General features: G+C 40.3%; 1 long non-coding RNA gene across 1 annotated transcript; it reads left to right on the forward strand.

Annotated features, from left to right (window-relative positions):
• The first annotated feature begins 6,051 nt into the window (after positions 1–6,051).
• On the forward strand, positions 6,052–21,289 carry LOC111254303 (uncharacterized). The gene is made up of 3 exons (XR_002674997.2): positions 6,052–6,256; positions 19,923–19,995; positions 20,373–21,289. It is a non-coding gene; the product is annotated as an uncharacterized LOC111254303 (long non-coding RNA).
• The last annotated feature ends 1,298 nt before the right edge of the window (positions 21,290–22,587 follow it).

Consider the following 22,587-nt stretch of genomic DNA (forward strand, 5'->3'; position numbering starts at 1 on the left):
TTTCGATACTATCTGGACAAAGCGGTTTTTTTTCAACTGTCAACTGTAAACATCAGTGCTTTGCATAAGCAGTAGATTCTGCTTCTTCACTATTATATTATTATTATTTTAAAGCTTTATGTTGTTTGGATCAGACAAACGTCATGGAACCTTTAGACTATATGCAGAAGACGCACCGAAGATAGGCTTGGATCATTTGTTAAATGCAGAAACCAAACGTTCTACATACCGTTGCTCATGGAACAGCTTTAAATGGTACGTAAGCAGGCCGATTCTTCGATTATTACGCAATTAAATTATGAAGGATAAGGAAGAAAGCGGGTTCAATCTCTCTCAAAGGGGATCTCTTCCTTACCAATTGTATTTTTATAGAGCTCTTTCCAATTAACGCAGGCTACTAATTCTCGCCGTAGAGTGGATACTGGCAAACGGTTGACCTGCCTTCTAACGTCTAAAACTCTAAAAAACACCCGTTAATGATGAAAAGTAGTATCCAAATTTTGCACAACTAAACATATCCTCAAATTAATTTTTGTAAAAACTAGCAATGACTCCAAACAAATTTATTATTTAGAAAGCTAAATACAGACAGGATAGAAATAGATATTTAAAGTCAACTACCTACCATACAATGCGATACGTATGCATTTTAGCTTTCAATAAGCTACAGTCGAATGTCTCCTTCGTGTGTATACCGAGAAAGCGTTTTAACGTACAATTTGCACAATGTTCCTTCGTTGGCCACATGCGTCCCTCCTGACGCTACCTACGGCAATCAGCTGGAGACAGGAACATAACCTAAAACCTAATCGGTATGAAAAGTGGTGCCGCACTTCACGCCGTTGCGCAGTAATTTGTATGATTTATAGAATGTGTCATTTAAATTTCCCATAGGATCCTTTGAAGGGACATTACAAGGAGAATTTAGAAAAAAAGTAGACTAAAGCTTTTGTTCAGAAAGCTTTTTTCGAAAAACCGTAACGTGCACATATTATTTCCACTATACTATGATGGATCGCGCTCGAATACCACCTCCAGAGCTCATTTCTAGTACATACCTGCTTCATGAAATCATCACAACGCAAATGCAGGCACTGAAAAATAACGTTAGAGCGAATTAGGTTATAGCAACGTTATAACACTTCACAGAGAGGAAGGACGTGCATGGAACGTGTAAGTCTCTAATTCGTTAACAACGGAACGAAAAGGAGTCCATTTGTGTAATCTTCGCCAGATCTACAGAGGTAAAAGGTGCGCAACTAGATCGTCCGTCTGAGAATCAGCTCGAGCATTCTAAGGATGTCACTTGAACATATTAAAGCAATTTGTGTTCTTGCAATTCCTAAACTTCGAGTACTAATAACACCGCGCAACTGTTCTTACATAGCATGAAGATAGGATAGGCTTCATTGAAGTTATTCGTCATTTCAAAGATTGTAAGATCTGCTCTATTGTTCTGAGATTGAGGTGATGTGATAGTGCTCCTACGATCACTGTTAACTCAGAAGTAATTCTAGATCTTCAATGTATTTTGTTACGTAGTGGCACCGCCATGCCATAAAACAACGTTTGCAGTTATATGAAAACTACAATAGGCGTATAGTGTTGACAGGGAAAGGCCACTCGACACTCAATCAAAACCGGCCCCTCGCACTGAGCTGGTTTTAGGCGTCCCTATAGGATTACAGATGGAGTTTCAGGCTTTCTCTAGGGCGGCTAATCAGAACCGGCTTCACCGTCACTTCATTCAAACGGCGACTTTTGAACCACAGGCGGCGCATCCAGCGTCAGTTTGTAACGTGGCTAGTGCCAGAATGCGTCTTGTCTATAGATAGATACGAAGATATGAGACCGCATCACGTCAACTCACGTGTCTGCAACCGATTCTATTGGAGGCATTGCTTGACTAATTATCTGCTACCCCAATTCTGTTGGAGCACATAAACGTTTCATAAACGGAACATTTTCGATGAAGAATGCCCAAGCGTTGAAAGGTTGATCTCAACGCAGCGGCGCTAAGACAGTCGGACCTACTTTAGGCTGTTAAGAAGTTGGCCAAATATTTCTTCAAAGAATAATTTTCTTTAAAATGTGTTCCTATCCGAATGCATACGATGTGTGTGTCTAGGTTATACCCGTAAGCAGATGCCTAGAGAAAAGGATTTCGGCCACCTCTATTATTTAACTAGAGATTTTGTAATGGATGCTTGCAATTGGCGTTGGTAATCAGGCTAAATTAAATAAGTAAGCTAGCTTATAGTTGATGAATATATTTCGATCGAATGCTAGTTACAAGTATTAAAACGTTGAGGTTTTCTAAATACTCTTAAATCCAAACCATACAACCTCACGCATACGTCGCTGTTTATCGGAAGTTTTCCAGAAGAAATGTGATGAGAGACTGTGTGGAATATGTTTCTGTATGCAATACGAAATGGTCCTAGAAATCACAGGCTGATGACATCTCCCTCTTCGAATTGAAAAGCATAGGCAGAAGTGCCTGAAGTTAAAACGAGAAAGCAAACGTTAGAATTTTACCAACTTGCCTTAATACACCCAAGAGTTTACACACAGCTCTCCCGTATAGCTAACCTTGCTACAAAAGAATATAGAACAGCTGTTTGCATTAAACAATTTAATAAAATCGAATATCTCCCTCAGAGAATACGATACTTTTTGAGTCTTTAAACCTTCTAAAGGGCATTTAGTTGAGAAACTACTTTTAGATTCCACAAAGGGAAGGATGGCAATGATTACACAGTTTCTATTTCGCATGCCCACCTCTATAATAATATCAACGTCGTGTTATTTTAGATATGAAAACGCGTTAGTAAATTTATGTGACAATAACCCATTGTCAAAGAATTACAAACGCTTTGCAAAAGGCTGTCTGATAGCAGTTTGTAGGAAAACCAGAAAGGGCTGACACCGACGTTTATTTGAGGGAAATTTGTTTGGCATAATAGCTTATCCATACATATGGGAACGATCTCTTAATTTTCGTCACAGCGTGCACCAAAACAAAAAGCAAGCTAGGTAAATCGCAAGAGGATCTCTCTAAAGAAATTAGGTAGGCTTGTTACTTATGTACGTACTCATTCACAGATGGGATTTCACCATTGAATAACAGAACGTACTGTCATTTTTCCCTGCATACGTCGCTGAGTTTCAAGGGTGCCTGATGGAAGAATTAAATTAATTAGAAAATAATGTAAAGCAAACAAATATATATGCTAATTTTTATGGCGCGTGTCTGTCGTCCAATTTTTGGTGAAAGTGGCGTTCCAAAAATTACCATACTAAGACCAGCAAGGATAAACAACGATAATTCATTAAGATACCTGAATAAAGAAATAACTATCAACGTTCGAATGATACGTTCCGGGAAGGTGCCCTCGCTTTCACATCATTAAAAGCAACATTTTTTTAAAAAAGCCGTTTTATTAAAAGACTTATTCTTTCAATAGCTTAACGGTAATGTTGTGTCATGCAGACCCCCGCTTGCAAGGCAGAAACTCGTACATTTACTGTTTATAGCAACGGGGGATTTGGGTAGCGTCATTTTGACACTGGCTGATCTGTCTCACAATTTTGTTTCTCCCACGGACAAGAAGGTCCGTAACGAAAGATGCGTTGTTTGTTTGACGTGCTGACAGCTTTCGACGTAATTCGGTAAAAGCCAATAGATACGGAAAACAAATGTAGCGTCTCGATTGCGGCGAACGTCCCATGGCGAATCGATTTTTGGTTCTCGGTGCTAAATCGTCACTTACAATCTATATCGATACGGTAAATGTATTAATTTTCGAAACCAAAAACATTGTGGTGAATATAGATTTACATTTTTTTGCTGTTTTACAAACTTTACGTTTTTCCTAAGTCTTACCTATGGGGTACATTCCTGAGAGCGTGTACCCTACTATAGATTTTCCTATAACTGTATCTGACGTCGGAAGGCGACAAAGATCAGGGATCTTCCACACAAAATTTCAGCCGATTTATCGAGTCGCAACGAATCTTAATCTGTTTGGCTGGTGAAGTAATTAGATCAATCGATCGATCGATCGATCGATCAATCAATCAGCGAAACGCTCCTACCCAGAGACGAATACAATCAAAACCGTACCATAATGTCGCCAAAGCTCCGCTGACGCGACCAGTAATTAATTAGTTCTTCATGTACGATATCACGCTACCCTACGTCACTGCTTCTATTTCAGCTAGTTTCGCGAGTATTTTTTGCTAGTAGACGTGCTCACACTCGATAGAACTGAGATCATTTATCCTCCAACTTATTTTTATCAGTCTTTGATAAAAATAACTGTCCCTGGAAGTTTTCTGTTATAAATGTTTGCAACTTCTTGTAAAGTCGTGGGAAAGTAAACAGGCCATGTTCTTTAGAAGTAAAATTCAGGGCTTATAAGGAGTACACAAAAATGACATAAACATTGGTTAAATGTAATTAATACAGTTACAGTCATTAGTTAATAGTGATGAGGTCACGTGACTCTGTGTAGACTTATTAAGCATCAGCAAAGCCCTCCACTCAATAAAATCATTTATGTTTTAGTCAACCAGATGGCACCTCATAAACCAGACATTAGCGTGTGGGTCACACTGGAAAAAATTGTTCAAAATCCTCATTCAACTTTAATCAATTTACTATAGGTAAATACCTCATATACACAGTATGCATGAACGTTGAGTGGCGCAGCGCAGCTTAGGAAAGATGCGCAATATTACAATTAATATAGAAATTCAGTACAAAAAACTGTGAGGGTACGAGCGCGTTCTGACTGAGGATCAATGGAATGCTCGAGCGGGGAACTACTGCAGGCTGAATGACAATGACAATAGAAAAGTCAATGGAGACCGACGCAGATGGAACGCGAAAGAGACCGCCGGAAGTTGGATCACATTACGTGGGGTGACTAGCTTGAGGGTTAGAGGCGTTCCTTCTAATCGGGCCAATCGAAGTTGGTGAAGTTAGCAAGCGAAGAAGGCAAGCAACCTGAGAAGAAACTTCCGGGTGGAGCAACAGGATATCGGCGGCGAGAGCGAGGTGAAAAGTTCGAGGCTAGATTGATCGGAAAGCCGAAACCCAGAAGCCGAGAAAACGAATTCCCAAATAAGAATCCTGGAGGAGTGCAAATAGCAGTGTCAATAAGTGACTGGTGGAAAAGGCCGACGCAGAATAATAAGAACACACAAAACGTGACTAACTATATATACACACTCGGTGATATATGTATAGATAAATATCGACAACAATTAGAAGCACTGTTGCGTGATAAGTTACCTGATCGAAGACACTGGAAACCCTGCTTGATAAAATAAGTTAATTGTCGGTCTACAGTCGACCACGATATCATGTGCTTATGACATTCAATTGTCCGGCTGTATATATAATAATAATAGATTGTATTATATATTCGACAACAAACGGGATTAGGTAAATAAACAAATGTAGACAAGTGCCGTTTTTTTGTTAGTATTGCTTATTCCTTTTACTTCCCCACCGGCCCCTTCGCCCCTCCCACCCTTTGTTTACTCTTATATACTATAGAAAACCACTCTATTATTCATTAGTTCCTTCCAATACATCCTGTAGTGAGAGGAATTTTACGTTTAATTGAGGCCCAAGTAATGGGTGTTTTCGGTTGACGAAAAATATGATTTCAACATCTAGTTTATTTAGTTTTCGCCAAATTATAGCTCCAGACTGCTACAACATAGAGGGCTGCCTGGAAGGAATTACTAAGTCCAAGGACGAAATATCAGGCCTGGAGGAAGAGCTTATGATGAATCAGTCTAGAAAACCCTGTGCTGCGAACGGCCGAATATCGCCAGGCATCTTGAATCCGTAGCACCTCATCAAAAAACAGAAACTTATACGCCTCAGGGCCAGAACCAGAGAGAACGGGGTCATTGCCTCGGTGCCTTGTCCTGTATCCACTGAGCAGGGCTCTACAACAGAAAAAGACGCGATTAACTAGCCAAAGTCATTCTCCTTCAATGACAATTTTGAGCCACACATGGTAACGGTCGTTAAAGCTGCCATGCAAGAGCTTTGATGAGATAGCCCTTAGCACCCGCCATATTTTCAAGCTGGCGGACTTATCATTTTTTATCTCTGGCAACGAAGTCCGTGAAAGTACATTAAACAGTTTCAAAAGCCGGCTATACAGTTTCTTGAGCATTAGATCGAACAATTTCTGACAATATGAGAAACTGGAGAAAATCATCAACTTTGACGGTGAGTAAATAGAAAATTAATTAGTTGCTAGGGTTTGCCTGAAACGCTACATTTTTTTTTAATTTTGATTAGGCGAAAAACGGTACTTATGTTCCCTCTAACAGTTAAAAAACCTGGTAGGACACAAATGGACAAAATGGACCTATAAATATAAAGTGACACCCGGCATACAGTGACAATTTGTATGTTTAAGATGTAAGACTATTTCACCTGTAATATTTATCCACTGCAAGGATCGTACTTCAAAAAGAATGAACCTATAGGTTTCTATTGCCTTGTCACTAGGCTTTCTTGCCCACAGTGGTTTCAGAGTTACATTGTCGTTACTTGAACGTTAAGAGAGCTGGGATTGTTGTTAACGTATAAGGCAAAGAAGAAGAGTGGTCAAGCTGTGTCCTATTGCCCAGACTCAGTAAACAGACTTTTGTCACTCTTCCTGAGACTCCTGAGATGAAAAACGCAAGCGCACTAAACTAGTTGATCGAAGTGGAAATAACCACATGAACTCCACGTGAAAACTTGGTTCATCGTAATGGCTTCGATGGAAACCTAACCGCGAAAACTTCGCTGAAGACCCTTTGTAGCATTCGAAAACAATCGTTGTGGCTATAGAATGGACAAAACTTTGTAAAGAATTTGAAATGCTATGCTAATTAATAAAGATCCCTCACGTAACGTGAAGTTATCCTACTATTTGGTTAATATAGATGCCGAATATCAGAGTTGGCCTAAATAGGCTCAATTTCTCCTTCATCTATTTTGGATTACATAGATCGTTGTAGTTACCACGCGATTCTAATACAGATGCGTTGCCATATTCGAGACATGCATGCTACAGACCAATCAGTAGAAAATGCTGACTCCAGTCTACCAAACTCTAGTACGCCAAAATAGCCAAAATAAGATCTATTGTTAGTAAGCGAAAGTTCTTCACGTATCCGATCGGCAAACGCTTGAGCATTCTTGTAGCCGTCAATCTGGACTCTCATAAATGAATCATGCAGCTGGCTTGCGAACACGATGTTTTTACATCTTGAAGCAAACGACTCCGGTGCCTGCGCGATTGCCTGGCACTTACTAACCGGGCATATCGCTCGTTTCTATGGCGAAATTATTTAAAAAACATCCCGATATCACTTCAGTTGTTTCGATGCCAGTGATGATTGGATAAAGTATACATTATCTGGTATCGAAAAATGCTGCTGGCATCGAACATATCTAATTTTGACCTTCTTCCACCAAACCATTTATAATTTAGCTGTTTTTCCATGGTGCTATATCTCTTGCCATATAAAGTTTTGTCTACTTTCAACAATGAGGGAACCGGTTAACTGTGTTATTATCAGCGAGCCACTACAACCGCAAACGTCTGACGAAAACCGTATAATATTAAATATTTGTTTGCGACGTATAGAAAGGGAACAATCTGAGAAGCAAATTATCTCATCTAAGTTAATCATCATTAACGTTTATCCTTACTTTTACTATTTTATATTACAATCTTTATTTAACAGCACTTTCATATTTGTCTTGGCCGACCTTCGGCGTAGAGCATCTCTCTCTCTCTCTTCGTCCTCTTCGTCCCTGCTATTCGTCCCCTGGGACCTGGCTATTACGTAAGCCATGAAGTGCGCACTCGACTTCCATGTGTGTTCTTTTGCTCGCACCGATGCTTTCCCTAGTGTGAAAACACTTCTATATGCAAAAAATCTCCGCAAGAATGATTTGTGCAGATGAGCATATCGAAGATGGAACCTCAACCATCACTGGGCGGAGTTAATTTATTTAATCACAGTCATCGTAAAGCATATGCCGTTGGCAAAACTTGAACCAACAATCCCTAATTTTTTTAGGGAGAGTTTGTTTATAGACTATAGAATATAAAATCACCGCAAATTTGAAGAAAATTTTCTTTTAGTCTATCTTATTCACCAAACATTCCGCCAAATATTTTCGAACAGTAGGAACGCCCACAAAGAAGGGCTTTTTGAGGTTTTTTTTCGTGGGATATAAAACTTACCAAAGGTCCCTCAGGGGCCTCCGCTTCTGCAAATCAACGAAAGCTGTGCCAACCAAAATGAAGGAAAGTAAAGTAGCAGTAATAGTAGTTGGAAACGGTGGCATCTAGGGCGGGCCCAAAGTGAACTCTGTAGGTTTGTCACGTCATTTCTCGTTACCTCCCCCTGATACAGTCAAATTGTTTGACATGTTTCACGGATGGAAAATGGGCATGCTTTGACCTTTCGGTTTTTGGCGTTTCCATGTGGCTTGTGTCCGGACATACTTCAACTTATCTTTACACTCTTGGAATCAAAATATGGTAACATTAAAGATACAATAAACTACCTTACTTAAAAACGTATGAAGACAAAGATTTAACAAAATATCTAGTAAGTTTGAATTTATTTAGCTGAAGGCTCGAACTTTCGGAAATACATCAGTCAGGTACAATGCAGATGAATCGAGGAAGCAAATACTCGGTGAGGTTGCATCAGAAATGCCTGCTTCGCGACTACTCATGCTGTGCCTATATTGCCGCAGATATGTATTTATTCATATCTTAACCCTTAAATACTTAATCCATTGCGGTTAATCCACGCTTTTCCGGCTGAATGTCTCTATCCCGCGATCGGTATCTTCTAGGGCCCAGTATGTTCTGCACTGCCCAGACGTCCGTGTAATTTCTTCATGCACGCGTCGAACATGTTTTGCTGTTTTCAAAATTAATTAACAATCGCACATTTCCTAGCATTCAGCACGATCAGGGCTGTTTTACACAAGCCCACGGTAACAGGCCCACATGCCAAGTCTCTTGTCGTCCTGCCATATATCCTATCGCGGTAGTGCTCGTAGTGATCTCAGATGTTCTTTCTGTTTGATAGGATTCGTTCTCACTTTTTTCAGCGCCGGCTTTATAGATCCATTGTCGATAGCGTAGTTCCGAAACTCCGAAGAATCGTACTTCTACAACTTTTTCCCGCAAATTGCTACGCGTCGTGCCATGTATGTGACCAAGTGCTCTAGCCGGAATTTTTCTGTCTGTAAAATATTATACTATCAGACGACGGACAATTTTCTGTGTACGTGCATCGCTTCGATGTCAGTTAGAAAATATCGAGACTTGGGCTTTTCGCGGAAGTACGGGACCAACCCCGTACAACTTGAAGCAATGTATTCAAGAGGAAGAATAATTTTCGCCCTCGATCAGCTCTGGAGGCGTTTGATAGCCTCCAGCTAACCGTCAAAAGAAATCTAACAAACTGACAAAATTTATGTAAAAAAATATACTTCGCAATATAAAAATAGATCTTTAGTTGAGAATTATATGGGTGTGAAGTTAGGAAAAACGCCAACTTCTCTTTGAAGCAGCATTTGATTAAACCATGGCAAACAACTTGTACAAGGCTTAATTCGAAGGCTATAGCGCAGGCTTATACCTATGTAAACTTACCTTTACTCCGCTTTGGATTTGGTAGTAAGATTTCAAATTGTACTACGCATCCGTGATTTTTTTTAAACACACCTGAAAGAATATTTTAAGATTAATTATAACATGACTTTGTCTGCCGTCATATGAACAAATTGGTGCCATTTCTTGGTTGAGCATTAATACAATACTGTATAAACTTCAGCAGAGCTGCAACTTCGTTAGTAAACAGGTAACTTATTTCAGGTGATGGCTAGTTGTCATTACCTTTGAATTCAACTACATCAAGTAGTATCGATAAGACCACACAATAATATACTCGTTATGTCATTTTGACGTAGATAGGTTAAAGCTTGCAGCGTAACTACAATTGAAAAATTCTAATATTTGTTACAGCTATTACATGCATATCGCTATCACGAAGCCCTTGTTTAACTCTCGCCCTCAGATTTTGCCAAGCCAAAATCCGAGTGCCTTCGTATATATAACTGAGGACTATTTTCGGAGCAGTCAAGCTAAATTGATTCTTAGTGTTGGGTAAGTATGATCGACGGACTGGGCCGGGTTCCCGTTTTGCACCATAGGTAGGACGTCTCGATCTTAGGCGAGTTTCTCTGTTGGGTAGACATATCCCGAGTGACTAAAGTCGATTTGCTTGGTCATCAGCATTCTTCTCAGAAATAATAGTTCGACAGATCCCAAGGGGGTAAAGGTTTCCCTTGCATTCGAGCCGCGTAGCTGTCTAGCGCCTTCCACACAACGCCGCTCGCGGGTTTTTAGTTAAGTAGCTCCGCATCATCATCTTGTTATCGTGAATCAACACTCGTACGATGTCGTCGCAGCAGCGGCAGTCAGCGCTTGCCATGCAAAAATGTTAAATCATTCGCCATAACACTTTATGGTAAGTTAGCAACAGCAGCAGCTACCGCCATAGGGATACAGTGGTATCATCGCAAATGCCTAACGCGAATAGCCCTACCGGAGGCCGCTCAAAGAGAGTTAAGCCGCTGCCGGAATCGAGGTTTCCCGAACCCCACGTCGGGAGCGCGCGGAAGCAGCGGTGGCAGAAGTAGCAGCAGCTACTTCGTACGTTCGTTCGTTCGTCTATCCGCTAGGAAGGCAGTCGACTCCGTAAGCTTTAAAACACATTTTTACTCTGGACTGCAACTTCACTTCGAATTTTTAGCTAACAAACCTCGAAAGCTCTCTGTCTATCACTTAAGAACATAAGAAACGGGGCTGCAACGAGACCGATGTACCCAACTTCAGTGGATATGGGAGATTGCAGAGGCTAAAGCTTGCTCTCTTCGACACAGCACGCGCGGCCGCTCGTACGGCGGAGCAACTAGCTCATCTAGAAAGAGGAAGTCAGGATGGCAGGAGTGGAGATGACTATGGGCCGTGCGCGCCGAGAGAACGACAACAAATATCGGGACAGCCCTATCTACCTTTCATAGGATACAAGGAGTCCGCGGAAGTAGGAAGAACAACTGCGGAAGTAGTAAGAGCAGTGTACGAGAGCAAAGTGGCCGGGGTCTCAAGTTGAAGCTCCTCCCTTCCCTGGAAAGATAACTGCAAATTCGGTACACGCTAAATAGCCAAATGTTGGCCTACAGTGCTGAGATGATCATATATTTAAACAAAATTCGGTCAAGCTGGATGATTCAACTAGGCACGGAGCGGTAAATACGTCCTATCAACAATGGCAGGCTTAAATGATGATGGCTACGAAATGGGCGTGAGCGCCCAATAGTTCGAATAACGACGAGATACGTTGTAGTGACATGTTCAGATGTATTCGTATCTGCAATATTCTGCGCTATATAGCAGAGCCTTTTTATGATGCTATAGTTTACCTTAGTAAATGAATTGCTTCTCCGTTCGAATAGCGTTTAGCGATTGCGATACTTTGTAATACTGTGGGGGCTATATACCAAAAGAAGTGCACGTACCCCAGAAATGTTACCATTTTGACGAGTCTTCAGCTGTTTCATTGCCAACTAGCTATTGGAGACTATACGTTTTGAAGACGCTTATTCCTAGGTTACACGTTTATTGAAATAGTTTTCAGTTACCATTAGATGACTACAATTAGGTCAGACTGCGAGTACAACTGGATTAATGATAATTCACATGTAGAGTTAAAAAAAAGAAAGTAGTTTTTTCGATTTGCTTATTGGCTGGGAACATGGCCTGCAGCCAACCTTGTTAGGAACAGATGTTAATCGCTACACACAATAGGAAAAAGTCCTCCAGACGGCAGTTTGAATCGAAATGGAGGATGACGCTAAGATAAAGGGCCCTCAGCTTTGGTACTCAAAAAATAAAAAAAGGGTAAGTGACAAAGCAAGAAGCAGCGGCTCGTTCGCTCGGTCGAATGGAACACTCGAGTACTCAGTAGAACAGCTTCACTAGTTTCTCCGGAGAATCATCCAAAAGAGTCCGAGAACGAAGTCTTCTTTTGTTGTAAGGTAAATAGGGACTCTTCTAAACCGGCCGCAGGATGGTATTTTGCTACTGAAAATAAAAAACAGAAATAAGGTGTGCTGACAGGTCACTCTTCGGGGAATTCGGAAAAATCACATTAAAGACTCCTTTGAGGATGCTGCGTGGGGCATTTGGGAATATGTCTTGATTTCAATCGCCCCGACATCTCACACATCGTCGTCGTCGTCTGCAAGAGGAAGCGTTGAACATCCCCGAAATGAAACATCTCTATACGTTTGCAAGAATTAGGGCATGGCTTGGTCGGCACAGCCAATATATTGACTAGTAACGTAACACTGTATGGAGAACTTTGTGTACCGACGATAAGAGTACTGCTAGGGAGTAAAAGGGAACATAAAAAAAACACAGCAATTTATCCAGCCAGCCGATAACGGACGGGCGGGAGTTACTTGAGAGACCAACTTGGATTGGCCGTTAGAAATTGGTAGAAGGTGTAGCCGCGGAAATTTAGTTGACACCAAATTGAATAAGGCTTCTAATTAATGTCGAATGTTATTGGCTCCGAACGCAAAAGTTTAGCAGCTCAGGGATGAGCGTAAATATCATCCGACGTTAAAAATCTTCGAGTTTTCAACGACAACGTATCTTTGTATTAACACTATGTTAAGCAACGCAAAAAACGTACAGTCTTAGGACAGATCTTCGCGGAATGGTGATCGAAACAAATATAATATTACACTTTCGTTTCCCACACCTCTTCCTGACTGTTTTTTTTTTAACAAACCTTGAATAATATATAGCACGCTTCCCGCTGGAACAATCATTGTCAGTTCTTGTTTGCTGGCCTGTAACTTTTTAATCCATCCATGCTCATATGACGCAATCGTCATCCTCAGTACGTCTGGAAAGTTTTTGTTGTATCAGTTCTTGTACCGTATCAGTCTGATTATTTTGTACGGGGTCAAGCTACGAAATTGATATTGAGCCTTCCGTAATTCCATCTGGACTGCCACAATAAATACTCATACCGTAACCCTGAAATCTTTTTTTTTTTTTAGATCTCCTAATATGGCACCTTCCTGCAACAATATATAGCGGGTAAACGCACTATGCTGATGTGTCTTAGTGAATTCAGTAATAAACATCTACTGTATACAGAGTCGAAAACCTGTCAAACCTTCGTTACCCCCTGTCCCCTTGTTACAAGTGTTATCTTGCTCCATCTTTATCTCGAGTCTAATTATTACTGCAATACTTGCAGTCTAATTATTGCAATAACTGCAGGTGTGCAATCTGCACCCTGTACGCAGGTGTATCCATATGTTATTCTCTTCTTTAATCATGGCGTTTATCCATTAAAGTGTGAACGAGTGACTTTCTAACGTGCTCAGTCGAAAATGTAATTCAATATATTACAACCTTCAACTTCAACTTCAACATTCTTCGGACATGCGTTTCGTGCAGGTTTCGCATTGGCACTGATCACCGTGCAGGCTTGTTTCTGTACGATCGTGCCCTCGGTATATACCGCTGTAGCGTTTTTGAATTGTTGCCCCTTTCACATCAGATCTACTTTATCTGAGTACAGAAAGCGACAAGATAGAGCCAACGTATTAACTTCGATACAAAATGAACTTTTCAACTTCGCCTAAATTCGGGCCGCTTTTGCATATGGCGGCCAACTGCCAAAAAAACAATAATAATGACGACGACTGAAATGACTAGCAATAACCTCTTATACCAAATATAATAAATCGGAAAAAAACAGTACCGAGCATACAATTCAGTAAGGATCGTATAATTATGTTCCATGTGAATGCGAGCTAGACACTTGGACCGATATGTCGATACGCGAGGAAAAAGTATATCATCCAAACGAAACATGAACCTGCTATTGGGAAACACCAGATATTAGAAAAAATCTGTGTACTTTCTGCAAGGGCTGTGTGTTTACGTGTCGATGAAAAAAGTTTTAGGTGGGAGAGCGAGCCATATAACTTCAAGAACGAGATGAAGTTAACAAAATTTACCAAAAGTTAGGCGGATGGAGCGATATGCTTTTATCAAAACTGCCATGTCATCAAAATTCAGCAACATGGCAACAAAGGTTTCAGTTTTTTACCGAGCTTTATTTGGCTAGTTGTATTATTTAAACGTCGAGCAGCTATCTGAAATGTACTTAGCATAAAGCTATTTTTAGTGCCATCATTTACTGAAGTACGCATCCCGTGACAACCTCTTCTACATTGCATAGCACCTAAAGCGTGTCTTGTCTGTCAGACTGACAATAGGTTTAATAAAAATAGCCTCACAGCCCGTAACAAGGGCTCTCATTGTCTTCTATTATTTGTTCTTTCATCAACCAGTGAAACGCTAGCGGAAACATTTTTCATAGTAGACCATGTTAGCTGATACGACGCTGGCCACCACCTCATATTTAGTACAATTTGCGACTATATTAAAGCGCAATTGTTTATTTTCTGAAGTTCCGCAGACATCTTTGAACACTAACAACCATTAGTCGTTGAATCTCTATTACTAGCGTGTTCCGTATGGATCATTTCATTGATCGGACAAAGGCCCGTACGCTGTAAAGCCTATAGAACAGGTCCACCTCTATGTCAACACATCCATAAAGCGGGATGCGCAGAAGCGTCGACATTTGGCATGTTTTCGACGCGCGTCAATATGGACCAGGCATTAACATCGTCCGATACCAGCCAGTTGCGGTTGTGCAACTATCTTATCCCAATAGCGATTACGATGTAGCGGGCGCCTGATACTGTCATAAGATCTTAAATATTCTATCAATACGAGCTGGAACCCGACAGAAGTGAAGCATCTCTAGCGACCTGCTTTACCCAACGATTAAATCCGTGTAGCCATATCAACTAGCCGGAGCGTCGGCAAAAACGGTTGATAGATCATGGTCGAGCAAGCTCAGGCAGGGCATGGCCTTCTACGTAATGTTTCGCTGCGAATTGTTCGCTACCGTCATTTTATCATAGATAGGTTACATTATTCTCGATTTAGCAGAAATATTGGTTGGGTGCCTCAATAAGGGTGATTGTGAGATTGGCCTACTAAGCCTATGAGAACGTGGATTGTATTTGAAACATTCAAGATAATCGAGTTTGTTTGTTGAATTTCGCATACGTCGAAGTTATATTCGAGCAAAAAATATCCTATCTAAACAATTTACTAGTTCCTCGTAATTTTTATCGACAGTGATATTTTTTTTTTTCGTATCGTCGTTTTAAGGGAGCAAGCTCCGATGCTTTCGATGATTAAAGCTCACTTTTTGACCCATTAGCTCAGAGAGACCCCATTTGGTCCTTAATACGCGTTACCATATGAGTGTTTCGAAAGGAGAATATAGTTGTAGAGAATGCTGGCCTTGAATATTGGCTAGTCCCTGGTACGTTTGTATTGCAACACTATTCAACCATACCGGTTTACTTAAGCATCTTCATATTATAATTCACTCTGACGAAAAGGAATGTGACTCCCTTCTTTTTTATGTATCAATATAATGATACAGTTGGAAAGAACATGTAGCTTCAGAATCAAAAATACGCTTAGAGCGTCAAGTGTTTGTCCTGTTTACCTGATGTCAAAGACGATGATGAACCTACCTTTTCGTAATTTTTATTTGAACCCTTAGGACACGACTTTTACCTGAGTGAAACGACGGCATGGTCGATGGTCTGAGACGTTCAAATTCGTTTAGCATGATAATAAAATCTATTGATTCGGTTAGAATTATCAAAGGCGCCATTCTAATTAGGATTGCTTTAATTAATTCCATTTTTTTTTTTTTATTATAATTTATAAGAACTATAACGTAACAAACATGTGTCACGATGGTATTCTGTAAGGATAGTGGCCGAAGTTTTCATTCTTTAGGGTTTAAGTTTTCAATTAAAGTAGCATGTGCGTCCATTAAACTCCGTTAAAAATGGGACAAATACTACGATAGATGCTTACAATTTTAATTTTCTAGTGCACATTTTTACTCTATGGTGAAATACAATTATCTGTTGTCCAGTATAACTTTTATTGATGTACCCTGCTGACTTAACTAATATTTCGACTTTAAAGGTCGAAATAGTTATACAATCACCTCTTTAGGCCGACTTTGTCGGTCCTACGTAATATCTGTTCAAATAACAACAGTCATATTTGCGGAATAGATCATATCAGGGTTAGAATGACTGAATGAATTAAGGTTGAATCATGCCATATCTTCATCCTCAGGTGCTACCATTATGTTACATTATTACAACCTATTATTAACCCACCGAACCATCATCGTATAATCAACATATAACAAAAATAGTCCGTATGTGCCCTGTGTATGAATCTAAACCGTTCACCTACGTAATCCCGTACACGTCACCGGCGGGGCTTAAATTAGCGTTGTTCTCTGAATCCGTTCTCGGTAGCGCATTGCGCAGAGCCGGGAGTTGGTCACACTAAATAGTGCGCGACTTCATCGGAGTAATCCGAAGGTTTCAGTGATAGCGCTGACTAAGGGGGTTTCCTACCATAGTTCATAAAGAAGGACCTTTTTGATAGTTGTAGCTAAAAATTCGAATTAGTTATTTAAAGAGGCTTAATTTTGTGTCGTAGTAGTTTTTCTGACTCCGGGTGCCTCGTTTGTGGTATTCAGTGCGCTGAACAAAGATTTAGACATGCAAGTATCTTCTATAATATACTTAATGTATATTAGCATCAGTCGACCTAATTTCGACCTTTACATAGGTTACAAACTTTGTAAATATAGGTCTGCAGGACAGTTGTTTTCCTCTGTTTAACTAGTGCTGTCAGTTTAGTCAAGACAATGCCGCCGCTAGTTGCAAGCCTGGGCGATTTTTTAGTGCGGAAAAATCACTACATTGAGCCTATAAACCTATTCAAAACAGCTGACTGGCCTTTGGCTTTAGTATTGCACGTGCATATATGGCTGTGTACATGAATGCTATGATGAAACTGAGTTAGCTGGGCCTTGAGCCTTTCCTTGCTTCTTGCTCGTATCTGCTTTCTGAAGGTCGATTTGACCCCTCTGACATAATCTCTGTCCGCCGTGTCCTTCCCGTTTCTGCGTCTGGTCTGCTAGCGACAGTTTGTGGCCGCGGCCTTCGAAACCACCGGGGCCCGGGGCCGCTGGAACCTCTGTCGTGGTTCCTGCATCCGGCGTGCGCTAGCTCTCATCCTTCCTGTTCCCTGCTGTCTTTGTAAACCTCTGAATAGAGGCTAATCACAGAGCACCACTCACCTGGACAACGGCCAACACTATTATGTTTCATACCGTTTACAATTTCTACTGTTGCCTGGCCCCATTCCTTTTTATTCCCAAATTCGTTCGTGCCTTGATGTACAAGCCCCTTCCGGGCTAGACTCAACGGCGATGTCATTCTTGGGATTCTAAGCTGGCCAAGTTGGACCAAACCGACCTACTGCGTAACCGGCTCTTGTCGTTTTCGATAAACTGCAAAATAGTTATCACCGAAAACTCTAGACACACAATTTCCTTCTCAAAGCTTAGCTAATTGTTAGCAATTGCTTTGCCAGTAAATAATCGTGATTCTATAAACACGATACACAGTTTTGCGTAGCGGATTCTTGTAGTGGTTGTTCGTATCTATTTGAGTTTCTCCTTTCGATATGCTTTCAATCTGCCTACGTAGTTTTATGCTTCGATTTACAGGACCTATTAAGATAAGATTTGAAACATTCATTAATGAGTCACTCTAGCCATATTTGTAGCATTTATGTGCAATAATATGTTTTCTTCAGCTCGGCCATTGCAAACATCAGCGAAGCCTCTAAGAAGACATCGTGTCTTATTAATACACATATTGGATTCATGGGGCTCTGTCGGACCCTAAGCAGCTAACACATGCGACCGAAGGAATTAGAAAGGCGACGGCTATTTGTTAAAAAGAAAAAAAGCTAACGTTGTATGAACACCGGTCCCCGTGATTTTTATCCAACGAACTTTTAAAACAATCCAATGGCTGAATCAGTCCTTGCTAGCGTTACTACGGGCTTTTTTCAATAAACTTATCAAAATTCTATGTTCCATTGTTTTGGAGGCTGCCTCAAATGATGTTCAATTTGCTGAAACAGAAATATCTTACTAACCGAATGATATAGCCTCCCAACGTATCCTATATTCTTCATATGTATCATAACAGCGATTTTGATTAATTTGACTTTGTTTAAAAATGAGAAAGTTTTTACATTGCACGTATCTTGTTTATCGCCTCGATGTATCTACACCGGAGTCTTCTGTGAGTACGTAATGTAAACAACGGCCGGTATTACACAAGTGTTATGCCTGAGTAGCAACTTTAGCTCCGCGCTGTTTTGTTGTAGGCTTGATTTGATCTATGCACTATTTGGAGCCGTAGCGGCTGTGGACAGAGCAAGGCCATACAGAATTTAATATTAAGTATAATGAACTTCCGTCGCATGACAGCTGACGCACGCGGTACCGACTTCGATGACTTTATCCACTCAGGTCCAGTTGCCTTTGCGATCTTTTGGCCTATTTCGTGGCCGGCCTGTCTCGTCTGGGTTCATACGCGCATTGACGCGACGGCCTGTCAACTCCTTGGGCAACAATGAATTTGCATCCTCCGCTATTGACGGCGATGTGACACATGGCAGCAGTGATACCCAGGATGGGTTGTCGCACGCTAGTTTCCGACTATTGGCATGTATTATCGTTTGATGATCGGCCACGTTTTTATTGCACCACTAGTTGTATGGTTCATGGTGTCTATTATGATGTAAATTCGCCGATAAACTTTTTGAAAAAGACAGAAGAAGATAATGATGAAATGGAAGCAAAAAAAAAAAAAAAAAAAAACAAAAGATAACGTACGGGTCTACTAAATTTTGTTCGAAACATTTTAGGTGCTACTTTTAGTTGATCAGTTTAGGGTCCAGGTTGGTAGACATGCATCGCGTAAGAACACCTATTATAGACTTCAGCAATCTATAATAGCAGTAGATAGAGACAAATTTTACTACGTAAATATAACTGTAGATAATTCATTTAGTCATCATTGCGCTAGCACCTGAGACTTAAAGAATAAGTCTCATCATAAAGAGTATGATAAACGTTAAAAATAACATCGGCCGCCTAAAGCAGACATTCAACACAATTCTTCATAAACAATAAAAACAAATGTAATTCACTTTTTCAGATTGTATTATCTACCTAATTATATTTAATTGCATGTTTTCTATAATTTAATTTAAAGTTTAATTGCTTCAACCTTGCCACGCTAATTTACGCATGAGCGACACCAGCGTCATCCAATGCCCCGCATCGGTCGAAAGCAGTCTTTAAGCGTTATTATTAGTAATAACGGCTAACGTTTTAAAGGCTGAAGCTTCTTCTAAGTAGACCCAACGAAATACATATTATAGTAGAGTAGTAAAAAAAAAATGCTTACAACGTCAGGTTGTTTGTAGTCCAACGGTCTGTTGATAAATACCTAATTATATTCGCTTCACTATAACGACAGAACATGAACTACCGCGGTAATTAGCCGGTAGTGCAGAAAAGAAGTCATATTTCAACAATATTTTTCCCAGACTTCTACTTGGCCTAGAATAGCCTATCGTGGAAACATTGTCCTGGCAAGATATATTTTACGCGCCACACATATATGTGGCATCTTAAGCACAATATATGCCCAATAGCACTCACTTGTGAGGTCATTATATGCGAAAATTTATTATAAAACATTGCTAATTATCTCTGATTCTCATTAGGATGGACCAATATTAGACGGAGAAATGATGTTCCCGCTTGTTGAAGGCCCGTTCTGCCACCAGAATCATGAAGGTTAGGACTGAACATACTGTTATTGACGTAGCGTTATTAAAGCTTCTTTTACGATATAGGCTTAAGATAGTAATGAATGAGAGTAGCAGCTCTACTTAATAGAAGTCTCGACTTTGCCATTGTTAAAAGTAACGTCTACGTTAACTTTTTTTTCAAATGGAATTAACATAGGTCATAATTATAAGTAGATAGTATAAATGTGTTAAACAGAACAGAACAGAATGAGGAGCGAACTATGAGAGACAAACAAAGGCAGTTGGTCAGAGAAACTGTGTGTGAACAAAATGCAAAAATCACAAATAGATATACCGATAAGCGCGTTAGCTCATTTCAAGAATAATTCTCATATATGTATACCTACTTTTTTGTGGTGGCAGGCACATATGTACCTATCTAGTCGAACAGATGCACATATGTGCTCTACGCTTGCAAGGACGAAAAATTATACCTTTTGATTCTTAATCGGATGCACAGCACTGAAAAAAGCTGCTGCAAAAAAAACTGAGCCAGCGGAACAACGCTTAACTGTTTGGAGGATTTGACGTGTGCAAGTGCGTGCATCTTCAGAGAATGTTGGAAAGGCCACAAAGGGCCCATGAAGGAACAGGGCAGACCTGGGCACAACGAGATAGCGAAATCCTCGCAGATTAGGTTAAGAGAACTGCGGGCTTAATGACCTGGTGGTTCCTACAGCCAGGACTAATGCGAATGAATTTAAAAATTAGAGATCGAAAAACATAGGGAGCAATATAGTACAACACTGATACTCCAATACGAAGATACTTACAGCTATGATCATTTATTTTTTATATATATATATATATTTATTTATTGATCTATCGTTACAGAGTTAGTAGCGGATGCAACTACTTTTTTTGGACCTCCAATAACACCTTAAACAAGTGGCCAATTTTCTTTAAAAATCGAAGTTTGCCAACTTGATTGAACTTCATCAAGTTCAATCCGACAGTGCCAAGTCGTGGACGACAACCACTCCGATACGGCTTATTTTCATAGTATACAAATAAGCCAAGCAGACATTCATGCGGGTTGTGGCGGCTTGACTTATAAATCTGCTAAAGCTCGAGAATTGTGAAGCTTTGAACTATCGTAGTGTTTCATTGACGCAGTCTATTCACTATTAGTACTTCGCAGAATATTCATCGCAAGATATTGTCCACCAATTACCCTATAAAACGGTTAAATCTACATATTACGATATACTATGTATTAGAATTGACTGCCAACCTATGGTGGTAAACTTGTCAGTTATGTTGCTCAATAGAAGCAGTAGTAGTAGTAAACAGTAAGTGTAATCGGTCGTCGTAGCGCTTCCTCTCGTACTCGACAATTTGGGTTTTTTTTTTTTTGTTTATTGCATGTTCTACCCGACGAGCTAAAACTCAATACGTTTCATACAACTGTAAAGCTTCCGCCAGGCATATTGTCAATTTTCGAAATATTTTGAGATCTAATAGACTTGCAGAGCTGCAATAGGGAACTCTAGAACAGTTGCGGTACGTTTTAAAACATGTCGATTTCTGGCAGCATAAATAGAAGGGGTAACGACGACGATGACGACGACGACCCCCCCCCCCCCCCTTTCCATGATGACCGCCGCACTATGACCGAGCGCCGAGCAACGTGGGTTATTCACCGAAAGTTCATCCAATACGACGATACTTTCTGTTCTATAATTCGTTAATGCGAAGTAACCTGTAGTAGTGAGTTAGGTATGTATCTGTTTCATTGAATGCGTATTCTTCAGTTAACCAACTTCGTCAACTCTAACTATTTTCTTTTACACCGCGTTTTAGGCTAACGAACTGCTATTTGAAATTTTACATCAAGTAGCCCATAGGAAGCTCGGCAAAAATCACCCTAACGAACGCTATAGAAATGTTATTTTCAAAGAGTATTATCCGTCCATATACACGCACATTACGTAGGATCTTTTCATATACAATTTTTTTTTCGCACTATACAAAGGAATATACCACATACGGTTTATTACAGTATGATTCGGCAATATCTAGATTAAATCCCAAAAATTGTCTCCATCTCAAAGTCGGGACCTGTGATCGTTGCTTGACTCAAAGCCGACTTTTCCTGCCATAGGAATACGAAAAAGAGGATGGCTTTGAAAGAAATTATCGGGTAAGCCTGCTTACGACGGAACACAGACGAAGAATCAGTTTAGTTAAATTTTACAAACCCGCCATTTTTACAGCCTAAGTTGTTCGCAAAAGTGTACAGCGAAGGTAGCATTAATTTTAGAATATACAACAGCGTTTCCTTCTAACTGCTAGCCTACTTCGACTTATCAGTGTACTTACGAAGTTGGACGGCAGTCCGTGTTTTCTGTGCCTTTCATGAGATGAACTTGCTGATGGACGTCAAATCGCGATGCTCATATTGTTACCGTATATCAAATTGAAGAAGTGTTCTGCGCCATAATTCAGCGCGTCCGAACTTCGTCAGCCTTTATTTTCTAGGGCCCTCCTGTCAAAGCAAGTTCTGACGTTAAATCAACTTAAACAATATACATATTTATTACGTAAGGTACGCATAACAGAGGCACTAAATTTCATA

The sequence above is a fragment of the Varroa destructor genome, unplaced genomic scaffold (genome assembly GCF_002443255.2).
Source record: "Varroa destructor unplaced genomic scaffold, Vdes_3.0 BEIS01000007.1, whole genome shotgun sequence".
Lineage (NCBI taxonomy): Eukaryota > Metazoa > Arthropoda > Arachnida > Mesostigmata > Varroidae > Varroa > Varroa destructor.